Source organism: Lutra lutra, chromosome 8 (assembly GCF_902655055.1).
Source record: "Lutra lutra chromosome 8, mLutLut1.2, whole genome shotgun sequence".
In the NCBI taxonomy this organism is placed as follows: domain Eukaryota; kingdom Metazoa; phylum Chordata; class Mammalia; order Carnivora; family Mustelidae; genus Lutra; species Lutra lutra.
Genome location: NC_062285.1, coordinates 135,469,246 through 135,487,987, shown reverse-complemented (window position 1 = coordinate 135,487,987; position 18,742 = coordinate 135,469,246). Strand labels below are relative to the sequence as shown.

Below are 18,742 nucleotides of genomic sequence, written 5' to 3'. Positions count from 1 at the left end.
CCTACAAATACAGCTTTTCCTTTTTGTAGCCTTGGCAGTAGCCAACAGCTTGTAAAAGAACTTTCTGTCACAGCAGGGTAAGGAAACCAAGGAGTACTGACCGGTGGTCCAGAGCACATTAACAAAAAGACACAAGAATGGATTCGACGAGTGCAAAATGTCTGGGACAGAACTGTAAATTCAGTTCGATACTCAGAAGCAAACACTAGCACTTGGCGTCACTTCCAAAATAGCTCACTGAAGTAGTATTTCATACTATTCTAAGTGACCAAAAGGGGCTAAGTGAAGTTATTTATAGATTCAATGGTTGCACAGTATCTTTTAAGCCTGCAATGTGAGTTTCAGATTTTCCATTAGAAATTAACTGCCCTGAAATTGTACAAACTGTACTTAAGCAATTCAGCTATGAGAGTTTACAGCTAAGAGCTATATCCTGCCATCCAAACTGTTCATCGCGGTTTAACAATCATCTCAACGTCGGCAACCACTGCTCTTACCATCGGACTTGTCTGGGCATCTTCTAGTCTCACTTTCTTCATGGTTCACAAACGCATCACGGGCACAGGAAAAGATCCAGCTTTCATCAATGAGTAGACTGCACGTACTAACCTAAAAAAATCACACACAGGACCACATTGCAGCTCTTCCCAGTGTGTTTTAAGTTAAAGCACTCATTCAAAAAAATTAATACCTAAGGCCTTGGGATAAAATTCTACTACCAGCTTTATAAGCCTGAATTTTTAGGAGCAACTATCTAGGAAACCTGGTTTACTGAACAGTACCTTTTGCAGAAGACACACGAGACTGACTCCAAATTCAACACTTCAGTGAACTTCACTGTGCCCTTGTGGCCAGGAAATTGCATTTTTCTTTTTTTCTCAGTCTTTATCTTTTGGACTTCCAAAGCTTGATTTATAGTAACTACAAACAGCGCTACTGTTGGAAGGCTGTAGAAAAATTCTTCAAAAAAAATAACAATTTCAAAGATTAGCTATACGGTTGAAATACTCATCCAATAGTAATAATTTGTTCTTTAGTAAGAAATAGAATTCTTTGGGGCATGTGGGTGGGTCCGTTGGTGAAGTGCCTGCCCTTGGCTCAGGTCATAATCTCGGAGTCCTGGGCTCCCTGCCCAGTGGGGAGTCTGCTTCTCCCACTCCCTCTGCCCCTCCCCCCTGCTTATGCTCTCTCTTAAGAAATAAATAAAATCTTTAAAAAAAAAAAAGAAATAGAATTATTCACAGCAAATGCCCCAGAGTTGTTTCACTCAATTACAACCGTCATTAAAAACCAAACTGCTCAATCGACAAAAAAATGTTTTTGCAGCCTTACTGAACACTCTGTCTTCTGTTGTCTCAATGGGCCCCACATATATCTGAGTAAGTAACAGCAGATCGCACCTGACAGATACTAACACTAAGCCTATACACTGTACTGGAAAAACCCTATGTTTTTGGGTTACGCGTCCTTGCTATGTAATAGCACACGGTCTGATGCACACAAAAGCAGATCAAGTTAATGCCCTTAGGGGGCATTCTTTGCCTTGACTGGTTCTCGTTCTAACCAGTGAACTCTTAACTGTTTGGGCATAATGACACTCTTTCAAAAAATCCTGCGGCATGAATGGTAAAGGGAGCCATCAGTTCCATCACACGCAGGGCACCCACAGACCACTGCCCAGCAGATATATGGCAGGCTGAAAGGGAAAGTCCTATTTAGGGATGGAGTAAGCAATGGTTCAAAAAACATGCAAGAACTGGGATCTGCATAACGTCCCCAGAGTCCTGTTACGGTGGAGGCCTGAAATATACACGGGTGACCGGCACCCAGACTGCACTTGGGACTCCAGTGTTCAGTTCACAGAAGCTCACGGAGGTTCTGTGGTCGCAAGAGGTCGTCCTCTTGCGTGGAAGGTGTAAGAAGCTGCCTTCAGTTTCCCTTCATGGAAGGCTTCTGCTTCGTAACGGTCCATCTCTCCCCAGGAACAGGGGTTCCCTCGAATCCAAAGCGAGTCGGCACGTGGCAGTGCCTGTAATCAATTTGCGGATGGACTTTCCAACCCCCTGTCTGCTAACGTGGACATGGCTGTCTCCAGACACCTGACGTGGCTTCTGCCTACGTGACTGCAGGCACAGAGTGACTGTCCTCTTCTGAGTCATGGTTATCTTCTAGAATCGCAGTAATGTCCCCATTTACTTCAGTCATTCCAGGAGATGACTTTGGTCCCAATTTACATAACGGGTTAACCTGTGCGGTGCCTTCAAATGTGTGTCTTTGTGCCTTGGGAGGAGGGTCAACCCCCTCTTCGATACTAAAGATCTTCCCTCTTGAAGCCTATCTTCTTCATCTCCTGTACAAAGCAATGATGGATTGAATAGATCAAAAAAGTTGAGTGTGGGCTCATGAGGGGCTCTGTGCTGTTTAATCAAATGCCATTGGGGAGCTACATCTGAGACAGCAGGAAATGGGCATTTCTCAAGCCTTAATTCAGAAACATGTATTTAAAAAAATTTTTTTTTTATTAGAGAAGAGGGTTTGGACTGCTGGCTGTAAGTTCTCATGAGGAAACACAAGCTCACAGGGTCCTGCAAACTCTGTCTCAGAGAGTGCCTTCCCACGGCTCTGCGGACACCTGTCCACATCGAGGACAGAGCTTACACCATACTGCCGCTCTCTCCTTTGAAGTCCGTAGAGTTCTACCCAACTTTTTATCAGCATCTAATGAACTCTATGTCTTTGTAGAACAGGAATGTTTTCTCTTCCCACCCCATGGAGCATGTCCAGAGTACGGATCTCTTCTTGCAAGTCTCTTTCCTGGGGTGACACAAATCATTACCCTTTTCAGTGCTTACTTCAACAATTTAGCAATTTCGGTGGCACAGTTTTGGGTTCTCCTTAAAGAATTCTTGGAAGGGCTTAATCTCAGTTGCAAGGTAAGGTTTTCCCCTAAGGGGCTGGTTTGTTGTTAGGAAGCTGAGTACAGATAAACATCTGTTGGACTTCGTGTCCACATCTGCCCCCTCCCTCGTGACCAAAGAGATTCTGACACCTGTGTTTAAAGTGATTCTGCATTTTCCCCACTTTATCTGTTGATTATAAGATCAGTTTGGGCACATGGGAGGGCCTCACCTGGGGGCACCTGAGGCCAGGAAGAAGGTCCCGTCTGTCCTTTTCGACTGACCAGACAAGCACAGTCTCGCTTCCTCTGGACTAAGCCGGGGGCTCCGGGACCTCAACTCTGCCAGATGCTTCTGCACCCCCTTCCCCTCTTCACCTTTTCCCCTCCCCCCAGTTCTCACCTGAATGGAAAATACCTCCCCTCCATACCAGTTTTAGAATAATCTTGTCTATCTCTATCCTCAAAACATTTTGCTGGAGTTTTAACAGGAATTGTATTAAGTCCATATGCCAATTTGGGGAAAATTGACATTTTACTCTGCTGAGTCATCTTCACGAACATAGTATGTCTTTCCATGTCTTTGCCTTTGTTGATTTCTTTCATCCGTTTTCCGTGAGTTTTCAGCATGCCAAGCCCCGTGGACGTGTTTTTTTAGATTTACACCTCAGCATTTTATTTTATTTGAGCAATTGTAAATGGTATTTTAAATGTTTATATCTTTTGTCTCTTGGCTGAGACTTTTGTTTTCATTGGTTTCAGATGTGTTCGTAACACTTCGCTTATCTTGGTGTGGGCATCTTTGCTCATTCGGCTTGAGATCTTCCTGGCTTTTGGCTTGACGAGTGGTTTTCTAGCGAGACCTGGATATTTTGGGCATTATGTGATGAGACTCTGTATCTTGTGCAGCCTTCTGCTTTAGCTAGTTGTCCGGGATGCCTCTGGAGTAGGGAAGTGGGGGAACTACCTCATTTGTGCCAAATAGGGTTAGAAGTCCCAGCCCCCTTCTTGGCCTTTCTCCGATAGCATCCCGGCAGGGAGATTGGAGCACCTTATACACTGCTGAAGGGAGAAGTCTAGGTTTCCCACGTGGTCTTGCTGGCACGGATGGGGCCACAGATTTTTCTGAAGGGTTTGGCCGGAGTATACCAATTATTGTGTAAAATTTTTCTGTCTTGCTAGCTGCCTCTTTTCTGGTTCTTTGGCTAGATAGAGTAGGCTTTGTTGGTTTTTTTTGGGGTGTGTGTGTGAATATCCAATCCCCTTGGCATTTCCAGATTGCTGGCTTCTTGAGCTTCAAGTCTGAGCTATATGAGACAAATTAAAAAAAAAAAATTCCAACAACAGAAACTCATCGCTGTGTTGTTTCTCGGGTCCTGTGATACCTAGCTAATCTGCCTTCTTCTCGCCTCCCTTCAGAGCCTCCTCGGGCTTGTTTTATATACTGTGATTAGGGTTTTAGTTGCACTTAGTGGGAGGAATAAGAAAAAGTACATCTTCTACTTCTTTTCAGAAGCAGTCCAGTTTAAATATAATTTTACTTTTTATGTCAAGTGGAGATTGTTCCGTTAACTAAAATCTTTTGTTCTTCATATGCTTTCACTGTCCATGTAGGGCCTTTAAAAATTTTATACAAAGTGTGTGTGTGTGTGTGTGTGTGTGTGTGTGTGTATGTGGATCTCCCCTCATCCCTGAACCAAATCCTATTCCCCTCCCTCCAAAGACTCCTCTTCAAATGTAGTCATGATATGTTCTTTTTGTTTTGTTTTTTGTTTTTATTTTTTAAGATTTTATGTATTTATTTGACAGATGGAGATCACAAGTAGGCAGAGAGTCAAGCAGAGAGAGAGGAGGAAGCAGGCTCCCCGCTGAGCAGAGAGCCAGATGTGGGGCTCGATCCCAGGATCCTGGATCGTGACCTGAGCCGAAGGCAGAGGCTTTAACCCACCCAGGGCGCCACCCATGTGCCCCACGGTATATTCTTAAATAAATACATACCCTCGTCAAGCAGGCAGCTTTGGGGAAGTGTGTATATCCATTTTAAGTTCACACCAGTGAGATCATGTCTGACGCCCCATTTTATTTCCTTTTTTTTCCCCTCAAAACCAGGTCTTTGGGTTTGACCCATGTTGTTTTACAGATGGGCTAAGTCTTCTCCCCTCCACCTGCATCCCCCACATTCCTCACCCATTTCCCTGGTGAGGGATGCCCGGTTGCCTTCACTTCACAATTGCTGCAAGCAGGGTCTCGGGAAACTTCTCGGGCGTGGTCCCTGGAGGGCTGGGTTGTAACGCACTCCCAGCATTACCCCAAGGGGAGGGCTGGCTGTCTCTCGGGGGGCACACGCTGTCCTAACTTGCTTCTGCGAGGACAGTACCTGCTCGTGCTCCTGCCACCAGTGTCTGGGACATCCCATGGGGAAGACGATTATAGCACTGGGAATTCTCTGGTAAAGCAGACAGTATTTTGGTGAGGTGAACCACCGCCCTCTAAATCATGTTTGGGCTTGTGAACAGCCAGGCAGGCAGTATAACCCAAGGTTCCCTGGGATTTCCGCTGGTGATTGCGGGAGAGTCCTGCCTGGTCCAGTGCATAGGGACTGGGGTACGGGATGAGGAAGCATCCAGAAGCAGGGAGAGACTTAAACCCCCAGAAATCCCAGAAGTTGAAATAGTCCCTGGGAAATGGAAATGAATGAGCAGTGAAGGGAACAGCCCCTCCTGTAGAGCCTGGCACGCAATTCATACTCAGTTAATATTTACCAATTGTGAGAACCAACCAAGGAAGGAATGATCGGCCCAGGCCTCTGCACGCTTACTGCTGGCGTTGGTGGGGTCTGTGCTTCCGGGAACCCCAAGTTTTATTTCCGATATTGACTCTCCAGCTGGAGGTGCGCATTTGTAAAGGGGAATCCGGGTGTCCTGGAGGCCCCCAAACCCTTGCCTCTCAACATACAGTCAGTCCCTCATTCATCCCTAAAATCCTCCCAGACACCTAATGGTTCCCACCCTGTGCCACGCTCCTGGGGACTGAGATGAGAAGTCACGGATGTAGATATACCCCCCTCAGACAGCCACGGGTTAGAGCCCTCAGTCTGCAGGGTGCCCTCAGCCTAGAGACTCCCCACTGTAACCCCCCCAAACCGCCCCCCACCGCAGCACCCCCCACCCCGCATTATTCTCCACTGACTTCCTGGACTTCCCTCTCCAGCATACATGTGATTTGTCAGTGTCTATTTCTGCAATCATTTAATTTTTATTAGTGTAACCTATTATTTATGACTGTTTATCCAAAGTGTTATGTGCCTGACACATAACAAGAGTTTGGTAAATGCTGTGGCTTGACCATCAGAAGAATAAGGGCCGAAATGAAGGTGCCCATGGCTCTCTGAGGACAGAGAAACCGCCTCTGTCTGGGGCCGGGAGGGAGGGCTTCCTGGTGGTGGTGGCAATCCCAGAGCAGAATGTTTGCCAACTGGATCAGGGAGTTCCAGGCACAGAGAACTGCATGGCGTGTCCTGGGGACGGAGAGTAAGTTGCTAGGAACCACCATGGGGGACTTTGGACCGTGTAGGTGGAGGAATTTTTTTTTTAACTTTTTATTGAAGAGCAAACTATGTAAAGAAAAATGCCTGCATCACTCAGTGTCCAGCTGGATAAGTTTTCCTAAACACACCAGCATAACCAGTGCCTAGATCAAAAAACAGGACATCATCAGCATCCAAGAAATCCCCCTTTGCTCCCTCCACCCCAGGCACTGTGCCTCCTTTCCCCACAAAGGTAACCACCATCTTGACTTGTTCAATTCTGTCTGTTTCTGAAGTTCACATAAATGGAATCCCACGGTGCGGACGCCACCGTCGTGTCCAATTTCTGCCTCTCAACACTTTTTGTGATGTGTCCATGTGGCTGCCGTACTTGTCCCTCATTGATTTTTCCTCCCTTCCACTGTTGATGGATATCCGGGTTATTTCTGGCCTTTGGCCACTGTGAATAAAACTGCAACGAATGATCTTGTCCATGTCTTTCAATGGCCGTCTACATGCATTTCTGTTAAACATAAACCCAAGGGTGGGATTGCTGGGTAGAGGGGAAACAATGCCAAACCACTTTCCCAAGAGCTTGTATCAGATACCCTCCCTTTTGCACCAGTGTTCTGGGAAGTCCCAGTTGTTCCACATCCTTGCCAACACTTGATAGTTTCTATACTTTTCCTTTTAGCAGTTTGGGTGGGTGTGCAGTGATACCTCGTTGTAGTTTCATTTTGCATTGCCCTGATGATTAATGATGTTTTTGTGAACTCATAGGTTACTTGCAGAACCTTTGCTGTGAAGGCTCTGCTCAAAGTCTCCTGCTCCTTTTCACTTCCTGCCTCTCTTTTTCTTATTGATTTGTAGGAGTTCTTTACATATGTTGGAAATGAGTTGTATGTTTTGCAGATACTCACTGGACGTGACACCAGGGACTGATGTGGTTGAACTGCATTGCTAAAAGCTCCCCTTGGCTGAGAGGGAAGGACAGACTGTGAGACCCCAGGAAGGAGGGGGTGCCGTGGAGGAGCTGACCAGGGCAGCGGCTGTGCAGTTGGATGGCAGGGGCCAGGGTCTAGAGAGACTTCAGCAGCACAATTGACAAGCAACATCTGTCATATCGTGTCATGACATAAACAAGACGTGAATGGTGATGGAGTGTGGGGGAGGGGCTGCGAGGCTCACTTCCAGGTCTCGCTGGCTGGCTGACGAGCTGCCACACTCTGCCCACCCAGCTGCCCGCGGCGAAAGGCGGCTTTGTCCTCCGAGGCCCCACCCAAGCCTGCTCGTCCGGGATGCTCTGGGGTCACCGTCGGGACACTGGACAGAGTGTCCAGTGGTAGAATCTGGGTCTCCAGTGGCAACTGGGGGACAAACACCACCTCCCCCCAACCCCGCATGGCTGGGCTGGTCCATGGAGACCCTGTGCCCTGGAGGGGTTGGCAGCGGTGGGATCTAACCCCGCCAGGGCAGACAATGCCCCCTGTGTCTGCAGCCTCCTCACCCCTGCTGAGTCCAGGCTCAGGGGATGAAAGTCCTGCTCGGGTCCTCAGTCCCCAGGGAAAGGATGGAAACAGATTCTGTTGTGTCTGGACTTCTGCCCAGCAGCGAGGGACAACGCTGGAATTGGGCCTGACTCTCCCAGAAAGCGAGGAACCCTGAGTCTGTACTGCAGGTTAATTTCTCACCAAAGTCCCACCCCCATTCTGTTTCTCAGTGTTTACTTGGAAGAGTTCCGCGGGCTCCATCTTGCAGCACTGGGCTCAGCAGATCACAGCATTTCTGCTATGATATTGTAATTAAACCTTACAAACTCCTTCCATGATGGGAGGAGGAATATAACACTCACCACTGGCTGCACTGTGCTAGCTGCTATACATACGTGATGTCAGTCATTCCTCCCCACGATTTCTAAGGGAAGTGTTCATTTCTTCATTTCGTACTGAATATACTGACTTGCCCACATTCACACAGCAAGCGTGGCTAGAGGGTGGACTTGAACTTGGGCCAGTTGGACCCTGCAGCCTCCTTTTCTCTATCTTCCTGCCTGGCAGACAGTAGGGGCTATGGGGGGATTGAACGTCCCTCCCACAACCCATGGCCTCACCCTCACATTACTGTGTGTGGGATGGGCCTGATTCAGAGCTGAGCTACGGGAAGGAGGGTAGGGGGAGGAGGCTGGCCTGAGAGAGCTCAGGTTCATATTCTGCCTTTTCCCCACCTCTCTGAGTGACCTTGGGTGAGCTACATTTCTCAGAGCCTCGGCCTCCCCATCTGAGCAATGGGGTAATCCCTGCCCAGCCTTGCTCCCTGGGTTCTTGGGTGAGCAAGGTATGGAAAGACCCAGCCGAGCTGAGCCCAGACAGGGCTGTCTGCTTTTGTCACGCTACTTGTTTGGATCCCTTCTGGAGCCTAAGCTGACCTTTCCTGTTCCCTTTTTTGGCGTTAGGGAAGAGTCTGATGGCTCCCCCGCCCCAGCCCTCTCCAGCCTGCACTTTTCCCAGCTTACTCAGTCCCCAGCTGCCCAAGTGTCCCAGGCAGGCCCTGGGTTCTGGCCAACGGTGGCCGTCCCCATCCCGGGGCTCCAGGCTGGCCAGATGGGCAGATGGTACTGGAAATAGCCTTGATAGGAGATTCCCCCCTTTCCTGCGCTCAACCACTTCCTCTCTGACAGAGTGCGCCCTCTCCAGGAGGTCCTGCTAGGCGGGCAGAGGGACATGCCTCGGGTCCTCGTCTTTTGATCGTGAGTCTCGTGAATCTGTCCTACTGTAACAGACGCTGAGTGGTTCCTTCTCTGGCACCCATTCCCTCCACTGCCTCGGGATAGGACCCCATGTTTCCAGGGGTAGACGCGGTCTCTGCCCCAGGTGGGCCCTGATTGATTTAAACAATTACGATAGGGCATCTCATGGCTACTGTGATTGGCTCAGGGATGGACACGTGACCCAAACCATCCAATCAGAGCAGAGACCTCTACTTAAGCTCCTCTACTTAAGCTCTCCTCTACTTAAGCTCTCTCTCTCTGCAGGCTGTGAAGACAAGGTAGACCCAGACCCAACTGGGAGCCAGACTGAGAGCCCCAAGGGAGAGCCAGCATGGGACAGGAGCCAGAACATAGAGCCAAGAGATGGAGGCAGAGAAACCAGGTCCTGTCACCCTGTTTGCAGGCTGGGTCCAGCTTTGCTTGAAACCTCAAATACTCGTGTGCTTTTCACTATACTACACAGCCCACAGATTTTAGTTTTCAAAGTCACCTTGAGTGGGGTTTTCTGTGACTTGGACCCTAAAAATCCCAAACAAGGCCTACAGCGTAATGATGGCCAGGCCTCCTCTTCCTACCTGTCCGGCTCAATGGATGGAGCCCAGGGCAGTGCAGACAAGGTTCCCATGGAAACATGTCCCTGTGGCACCTTCAATCTCAGAAGCAGAACACCACTTAGAGGCCTCGAGTGGATTTTCCAGATGGGGAAAACGAGGTTCCCTTCAGCCCTTCCCTACTCCACTGTCTGTGTACCTCAGATGGGAAAGGCTGAAGACCCAGCCTGCCGTGTCCCCAGGCCTCTGGGAAGGCTCCTGTCTTCCCCCATCCTGCTTCATCTGAGGATAGAGGCTGTGTTCTGTATTGATAAAACCAGAGAGGGCCCGGCAGGTGCACGGAAGGTAAATACCTCTAATTGGGTGTGCTCTCAGTAGCCTCCAGACCCTGAACCAAGGTCAGGTTCAAACACCTTAGCCTGACATCCAGGACCCAATGCCCTTGACATTTCCTCTTCATCCTCTGCTCCTCCCTGGAGGCATGGATGGAAGCTGGGGGCCACTGTGTTTCTGTCCCTGCAGAAATGTGTTGAGTGCCATCAGGCCAAGGGAGGGAGGGTGACCTGAATTTCACGACCATAAGTCTCAAGTTGGCCCTTAGTGTTTGTTCTGGGTCATAAAGTAAAGGCTTAAGACAACTATGATTTTATCATCTCTTGTGGATTCTGGGGGTCATGGAGTTGCGTGGGGCTCAGCTGGGTTGTTCAGGGTTTCAGAGAGTGGCAGTCACGTGGTGGCTGGGGCTGAAGCATCTGGGACTGGCAGGACATCTCTCCCTCTCTGTGACCTCAGAGCTTTCCCTTGTGGTCTCTCTTGATGAGCTGGTTTGGGCTTCCTCACAACATGGCGGCCCAGGGCTCCAGTGGGAGTGTCCTACACGATGTGAGTGTTTCCCGTGTCGCTTCAGAAGTGTGGCAGCTCACTTGCACTGCATTCATTGCCAAGAACTGAGTCACCAACCTGCCCAGGTTCAAGGGGATGGGGAATTATATTCTGCTCATTAGTGGGAGAGTGGAAGGTTCTAGAAGGGCTTGTGGGATTCAAGATGTTGCTGTGGCCCTCTTGGTAGAATGCATCTGCCAGCATGCTGTTGGGCAGAGCAGTTATATTTCTCAGGTCCCCTAGCTCCCCTTCCATACACAAGGGCTCTTTCAAACCTCCTCCCTCTGCAAACCTCCAGGGCCCTCTGCCCTTATTTGTAGCCTACGGTGACGCTCCTTATGCACTGAAATAGCAGAAGGAATCATGGGAGAACATCCACGTGCTCCACCCACCCTCCTGCTGGGCCCTGCACCTGCTCAGGCTGCCTTCCCAGCTAGTGTCATGGGTGGGGTACCTGTGAGTCTCCACATCGAGGCGATCCTACACACGTGCGCGTGCACTGGACCCCCAGCCCTCCCTCAGTCTGCACTCAAACTGCTCCATGGGCTTCCCCTCCCTGGGTTCACTCTTTGGGAGGGAATGCTAGTTTTTGTCCCATCTTAGAAACCAAACAAAACCTGAACCAAACCAAAAGACAACCCTGTCTTCACCCCACCACTCATGCTGTCCGCTCCAGGAGAACCCTAACACTGGCAGGCTCTGGGGCCAGGGGCCAGATGGAAGTCTGCGTACTGAAAGTCAATATCCAAGTGGCATAACCACGTGAAACACGTGTGAAGTCAAATAGAGGCTCTTTCTCCATGAGAAGCAGATCTTATTTTTTTTCCTTGTTCATACAGTATTGTCTTCCCTCTGTCAAACCCTGAGTCAAGCACTTTTCCTGGTCTGCCTGGGGAGGCATAGGAGAAGAATATACAGGGCAGACGAGACCTATGGGAGGTGGACATGGCTCCTTCCTGTGGCAAAGAGGAGGAGAAAGTCCACCAGCAGGCACAGGAGCGCCATGGCCTTTGGGAGGGCCAAGCTGCTAGGCTCTCATCAGCCGGTGTCTCTGGTGGTTTTAGCACCGCCGCAGACAGTGATGGGCTCACCAGCTGAGAGCTGCTCTCCTGACCAAGAAGGCGGTGGCGGCCGGCTTGGCCCAGGCATCCATTTTCAGTGGATGCGGGCCTGTGCCAGAAGAGCCGCTCCCCAGTGCAGAGAAGACAGAGAGGGAGAAGTCGATCTTTTTTTTTTTTTTTTTTTTTTAAAGATTTTACCTACCTATTTGACAGACAGAGACCACAAGTAGGCAGAGAGGCAGGCAGAGAGAGGAGGAAGCAGGCTCCCTGCTGAGCAGAGAGCCCGATGCGGGGCTCGATCCCAGGTCCCTGGGATCATGACCTGAGCTGAAGGCAGAGGCCCCAACCCACTGAGCCACCCAGGCGCCCCGAGAAGTCAATCTTCTCAATGAAGAGTTTGGATTCAGAATTCTCCCACTCCTGGAACACGGCGGCACTTGGGGGGCCAGCCTTGGCCATGACCTGGCACCTGGCCCTGGCACTGGTCTCCGCCCAGGTCCCTCTCTTTTCTGACCCTTGGCTCCACCCGCACATTGACCGGCCCTGAGCACCTGTATGTGGACACCAGCCCAGACCGAGAGCTCTGGCCACCGTCCCCCCCCCTCCAGTAAACAGTGGCCCCTCGGCCACTGCTGGGGTGGGTCGTGGGAGGATGACCTGTGGGGCCTCTGAGCCTCTTGCTTGGGTTTTGGGACACCATTGAGGCTCGCCTGTATGGCTAGGCTCCTGAGAAGAGTTGTCCTGACTCGCCTTTCTGAGTTTCTCTCCACTGTTGCTAGCCGAAGCCTCTCCCACCAGGCTCGCACCCACCTCTCTGCAGGAACCGTGTTTGTCCCACTCCTCTCTTGAGCACCCCTTCCCTGGCTCCTCTGCTGGTCCCCTCCCTTCTCCCCAAAGAATAAGTGGTTGGGAGAGCCCGGGGCTCAATCCTTGGACCTCCTCTTTGCGTCCATCCCTTCCCCGGGGGGATCTCCTATTTAGTGGGTTAATTGCCATTCACAATGCAATGACCCCCAAATGTGTGTCCCCAGCTGGGACCTGGACTTCAGACTCCCAGGTCTGGCTGCTTGCTCTGCTACACCGGGTGGATGTCTCAGGTTCGTCCCTGGGGTTCCCAGCCATTGTCCATAGAGCCTCAGTGCCTGCTGCCTCTGTTCCCTCACTTGTCGCTGCCTCGTCCTCCCAAAAGCTGGGACACACGTCTTGGAATCTGCAAGCACCATTACTCCCGGCTTCAGAATACACTGAGATTCCCATTCCTTGTCCCCACCCCCACACTGCCAGCCCAGCCTGGCGCCCTCACCTCTCTCTGCCCCTCCCTGGCCCCCACCCAGGCTGCCACAGAGCAGGTTTACTATAGCTCAAGTCAGTTTGTGCACTTCTCTGTTCAGCCCTCCCCCACTAAGGCTCCTGCTGTTGCTTGGAGGAAAAGCCCAGGTCCCCACCACAGCCCCACACGGAACTACGGGTCCCCCTCTGACCTCGTGTTCCCTGTGTTCCCCTGGGGCCCTGCATGCGCTGTCCCCCTCCCCTTTTCTGAAGCTCTCCTCCTCAAGATTCCACACCTCACTTCCTTTTTCCTCCCATCAGATGCCCCACTATCACATAGAATCAACCCCCGCCTGCCCTGGCCTCGTCCTTCCTCGTAGTGCCTCTTACCATCCAGCATGTCGGATCTTTTATTCCTTAATTGTTCAATTGCCTGTTTCCCTCCATTGGGCTGGAAGCTGCACTGCAGGATTCCCCAGATGGTGTGTGGCACATAGTAGGTCTTCAACTAGTTCTTGAATGAATTGCTAATCAATCCTTGCCTTTTTTCCCTGTGAGTGCCCACTTAGCTTCGGAAGCTCTGAACCCAGAGCTCAACCCAGCACCGCAGACTTGGGGTGAACTGCTGCCTGTGTGTCACGCCTGCTCCAGACAAAGGGTGGTCTTCTGGCCACCACTGTGCTTCCCTCCATTGCTGCGTGCCCTCCCTGAAGCCCTGGAGTCTCAGTCGGTCAAGTGGCTGACTCTTGATTTCTGCTCAGGTCATGATCTCAGGGTCCTGGGATCAAGCCCCGAGTTTGGCTCCGTGCTTAGTGGGAATCTGCTTGAGGACTCTCTCTCTCCCTTTACTCCTTCCCGACTCAAATAAATAAATATTTTTTAAAAAGTCACCTCCTCCCTGAAACCCTCCTGATTAACCTGTCACTTTCTCTCTTTCTCTGGTGCCTTCTGGGGCTGGGGGGGGGGGAACTGCAGTGTATCTGTGTCTATGTTATCGGTGACTGGTGATTGTCCCACCCTCCTGATAGACCGTGCTGTCACCAGGGAGGGCTACATCTTGAGCATTTCCATAACTCCACACTCAGCAGAGCCTTGGTACCAAGTAGGTTCTCCCTCAGCGTTCGCTGTCTTGAGTTGAATATTTGGTTTTATTTTATACTTAACATTTTCCACTAGGCCTTCATTTCTTTCTATCTTAAATCATGTTTGTTTTCTGCTTCCTCTTTTTTTTTTTTAAAGATTTTATTTATTTATTTGACAGAGATCACAAGTAGACAGAGAGGCAGGCAGAGAGAGAGAGAGAGGGAAGCAGGCTCCCTGCTGAGCAGAGAGCCCGATGCGGGACTCGATCCCAGGACCCTGAGATCATGACCTGAGCCGAAGGCAGCGGCTCAACCCACTGAGCCACCCAGGCGCCCCTCTGCTTCCTCTTTAATTTATTTTTTTATTACCTCTTTTTCCTTTTTCTAGTTAAAAACAAGTGCGCCTTGCAGAAAATGTTGAAAATAGCCAAGAGTATAAAGGAAAGACAAGATTGCTCATAATCTAGCAATCTAGAGATAACAATTATTAGCGGTTGCTGTATTCGCTTCTACTTCTTCTTTTGGGTGCACTTTTTTTTTTTAACGAACTCTTAAATTGTGACAATTTTTTATGTCATCACGATTCTTCAAAGGCATCATATTTAATGGTTGCCTAGTACTCCACCCATTCCGCTCAGTTTATCATAATTCATTTCACCAATTATTCCACACACACAAAATCCTGACACACACCTCGTGTCATCCTCCCCCGCCACACGCACGCACCACGCCCGCAGACACGCCGGCGCACACTCGCGTGGCTCCCAGTCACCACAATGGCGGTGATTTCCCAGCGGGGGTGAGGAGTGCACTGGTCACGTGGACCCAGCAGGGTGTGTTCCAGCCTTTTCCTTTTGTGGTCCCTCAGACAGACAGATGTCAGGACAGACACACACACAGGACGAGCAGGCAGGAAACAGACAGGGGCCCCGGCCACGTGGCGGCAATGGCTTCGGGGGTGTCTGGGCTGTCAGGGGGATCGAGGGATGGGGAAGGTGGGGTTGTTGGGAGCAGGACCCTGGCTGCACTGTGAGGGGCAGGTCCCGGGCAAGGGCAGGTGACAGAATGGGGCTTCCTCTGTTTAATGCAGTCAAGGATAAGCAGGGAGGGGTGGGGCATGGGAATTTGAATCTCAGAATCCCGGGACCGCTTCGGGTCTCAGTGGGACTGGCCCGGAGGGGCCACCTTATCCAACTCTCCAGCAGTCATGCAAGGGCTGAGGTCCAAGCGTAGGGATGTCTTCTGACTCCTAACTTGGGCAAAGAGCTTTTTCTGCCTCCCCAAGTGGCCTGGACCAGGTTCCCCAGTCTCTGTCCCAAGAGTCAGAGTGAGCTCTTGATCTCTGCAGTGGGCATCAAGGGCAGTGGAGAGGCTCTAGGATGGGGCCGAGGGGCTTGGGGTGGCTCTTGAGCCGCAGGAGAGGAGAAGGGGAGGGAGACGGGCACCCAGGCAGGACCCCAGAGATGCCACCCCAGAGCAGCCGCTGTGCCTTCCCTGCTGGGCTCGTGTGACTCTGCCGAGCCCCCCCAGCTGCAGAGAGCAGTCAGGGAGCAGAGGGGGTGCCTGTGTCTGGGGTCACCTGCTCACAGGATTAGTCTCCCCAGGAGAGGAGATTTCTGACGTGGACCCCTGGGGATCTGCCCTCTTGGGCTCCTTCCCAGACTACTCCCGCTCTCACGGTCTGAAAGCAGAGGCTGTTTGCAGGGAAACATGGAAATGAATGAACTCAGCTCTGGGTGGCTTTGGGAGGAGCTGCAAATGCGGGAGGTCCCGAGTCAGCTCAGCCCGGCTAAGTGGGCCTGGGATATTGGACGAGTTATTTCCCTCCTAGGACCCCCAAGACTTATCCAGGGAGGAGGGTCTGGAGCGAGACCACCCTGGGACTGTGTTGTTTCCGGTTCTCTGGGTCTCAGAAGCCTGGGGACCTTTGCGGATGGAGCAGCAGGTGGTCCCCGGTCAACAGTGAAACCCACTTAACCTGCATTAGGCCAGGCTCCAGGCAGGGACCAACTGGGTTTCTGTCCTTGGTCAGGGGAAGAGGCTCTCCGCAGTGATCACTCACTCACGACACCACAGTGTAGCAGGGCTGAGGTTGCTTAAAGGAGGGAGCCAGCCCTCCCCTTTTGTAGATGGAGAAACTGAGTCTCAGAGAAGGAAAATGACTGTCCCAGCCACAAGAGGCTGGAAGCCAGGCACCCTCTCCCTCTCCCCTCTTCACCCATCCACCTCTGTCCTCTGGCTACTCTCCAGAGCTTCCCTGGGGGGAGGGGAGCAGGCTGGGGGGGACCCCAGAAGGTAGAACCAAAAGCTGAACCCCTCTCCTGTTGACACGACTGTCCCCAGACCCTCCAAACCTCTCTTTACAGAGTGGGGGTTTGTCTGCTTCTGGGACGGCATGGGGTGAGTGGGACTGGGACCAGAGGGGTCCCCTAGTACCCCTAGCCCAAGGGGTACCCTAAGTGGGAGGCAGTCTTGTCATGCCAAGACAGCCTGGACCTGGGCCAGTGCCCGGCAGTGGCAGCTCAAGGCAGCTGGATGGGGCTGTCGCCAAGAATGCCAGGAATGTGGAGCGGCTGCGTCCTTCCCGCTCCTCTTCCTCCCCCCACTCCCAGAACAGGATATTCCCCGTCAAGGGAAGCCCAAGTCCAACCCCCTTATGGGAAAACCTCAGGGCATGTGCTGAGCATGGCTCCTGCCCTGGGGTAGGCACCGGGGCCGAGGGAACCCAGGGCTCTGGCACTGCAGGGCAGGACGCAGTGGGTCTGTGTGGGTTCAGGATGATGCTGAGGACCTACTATGTGCTAAGTCTCTCATGTGTATTCGCTCACTAAATCTCACAGCAAACCCTGGGAGAGGCTGTTTTCCAGATCAGGAAGTTGAGGCTCAGAGGGGCTGAGGAACTTGCCTGAGCGCCCCAGCTGGCAAGTGGCAAAGCCGGATTTGATCCAGGCCAGCCTGACGCTGACGTCCTTACTCTCAGCCATGAGGCTAGGTGGCCTCAATGCCACTGTGGCTGCTAGGAACCATCTCCTGGTGCCGCCCCCCTGGCAACTGCAGGGGTTGGGGGGCGTGTTGCCGAAAGGCAGCCCCTTCCTCTTGACAGCTGGTCTGTTTTGCAATGGAGGCTTGTCTCTGAGACACGAGGGCTGGAAGGTCTGCTCTAGGCCTCTCCCTGGCTGTTCTCCAAGGATCCCAGCACCAGTGAATCCCAGAGTTTGACAGGGGTACATCTCCATGGCTCAGGAGGGGCTCCTCCAGACCTGTTGTGGTGAGCGGGGGAAGCTGTCACTCGGGGGGTTCAGGAATAGGAAGTGGGGCTCTTTGGAAGACTGGAGGGAGATGCAGTGATTGCGGGGAGAGCCTGAGCTGCCCTGACTCCAGCCCTGTGACTTTGCAGGAGCCTCGACCTCTGCCGCCGTGCACCCACCTCCTCCTTCCTGAGCCCAGCTTGTCCCTGGCCCTTCAGCGGGGCTGCACCGTGGGGGCATCACCCCGAGGGTGCAGTGCAGCCCTCCTCTGCTGGCCCAAGAGTCTGGAGTGCCTAGCCCTGGACGGAGGTCTGTTGGCAGGTGGGGGACAGAGAGGCCTGCAGAACATTAGGCTGTGCCCAGCCCCTGGGCCACCCCGTGCCAGCCCCCATGGGACTGGAGAACATAGCCATCGACACAGGGGGATTAGCCCATGAGAAAGAGGGTAAACCGAGGCTGGGGAGGTGGTCCAGGTGACCTGCTCAAAGGCACAGAACTATCACTTAGCAGAGCTGTAATTTGAATCCCAGTCTTGCCTTGGTTCCCACCAACCCTCTTGAAGGGTGTCTGGGCTAGAACCACTGGCCCCTCACCTTCTCCTGGCCTTGCCTCCTGTTCCCTTAGCCCCGAGGTCTGGCTGGTTCTGTTCCAGTGTGCTGTCCTGCACTGGTTCCTGGTCCCCCGGGGGGCCAGGGTCAGGTAAACAGGATCCCAGCCGCACTCCCTGACCTTGTTTACCTCCCAAAAGAATGTGAGGGCATTCTTCCCCTTCCCAGGCTGTGAGTCACCCCTCAGCAATGCACCAGGCTCCCGCCACTGCCTGCCCGGCCCCCATTCAACCCCCTCCGGACAGGACCCTTGCCTCCTTACCCGGTGATGTCAACCATGTTAGCCGCCCCCCCAAGCTCCCCCCCACAAACCCATGGAGCCCACCAGGGCCTTGAGTCGTCATGGTGACTGCTCACAACAGGAAGCAAGGCCCCACGGAGGCCTGTGCTGGGGCAGAAACACAGGAAGCAGCGCCCGAGCACCGTGCAGCATTGTCAGCCTCGTAAAAAACAAAACAGGACAAAAAGATTTAATGAGAACAATTAGCCCGTAGAAAAAGGAAAAAAAAAAAAGGCCAAAAAAACAAACAAAGCCAAACAGCCTGAAGGCAGGAGGCTGGCTGAGTTCCAGGGACCCCGTGTTTCCCCTCCCAACACAATGTCGGTTAAATAATACTTCCTTCTCACCAGAAGGCTCCTGGGGAGGAAGAGTCCTTCCCAATGGCGCCTCTGCTGAGTCGCCCTACTTCTGAGCCCCCCTCAAGGTTAGCCTGGCTCCCCCTGCTTCCCCTCAATAACCTTGACCAAACCCAGCTCTGTAACCTCCACTGAAGGCTTAGGGGGACCCGATGGGCTAGTGTGTCATCCCCATGTCTCCCCACGCTGTTGTTACTCCCCAGGTCCTGTGAGGGG

The 18,742-nt window shown here is 52.2% G+C and overlaps 1 pseudogene; it reads right to left on the bottom strand.

Moving 5' to 3' along the window:
- Positions 1 to 1,524: 1,524 nt before the first annotated feature.
- On the bottom strand, positions 1,525 to 18,169 carry LOC125107012 (suppressor of cytokine signaling 5-like; annotated as a pseudogene).
- Positions 18,170 to 18,742: the final 573 nt, after the last annotated feature.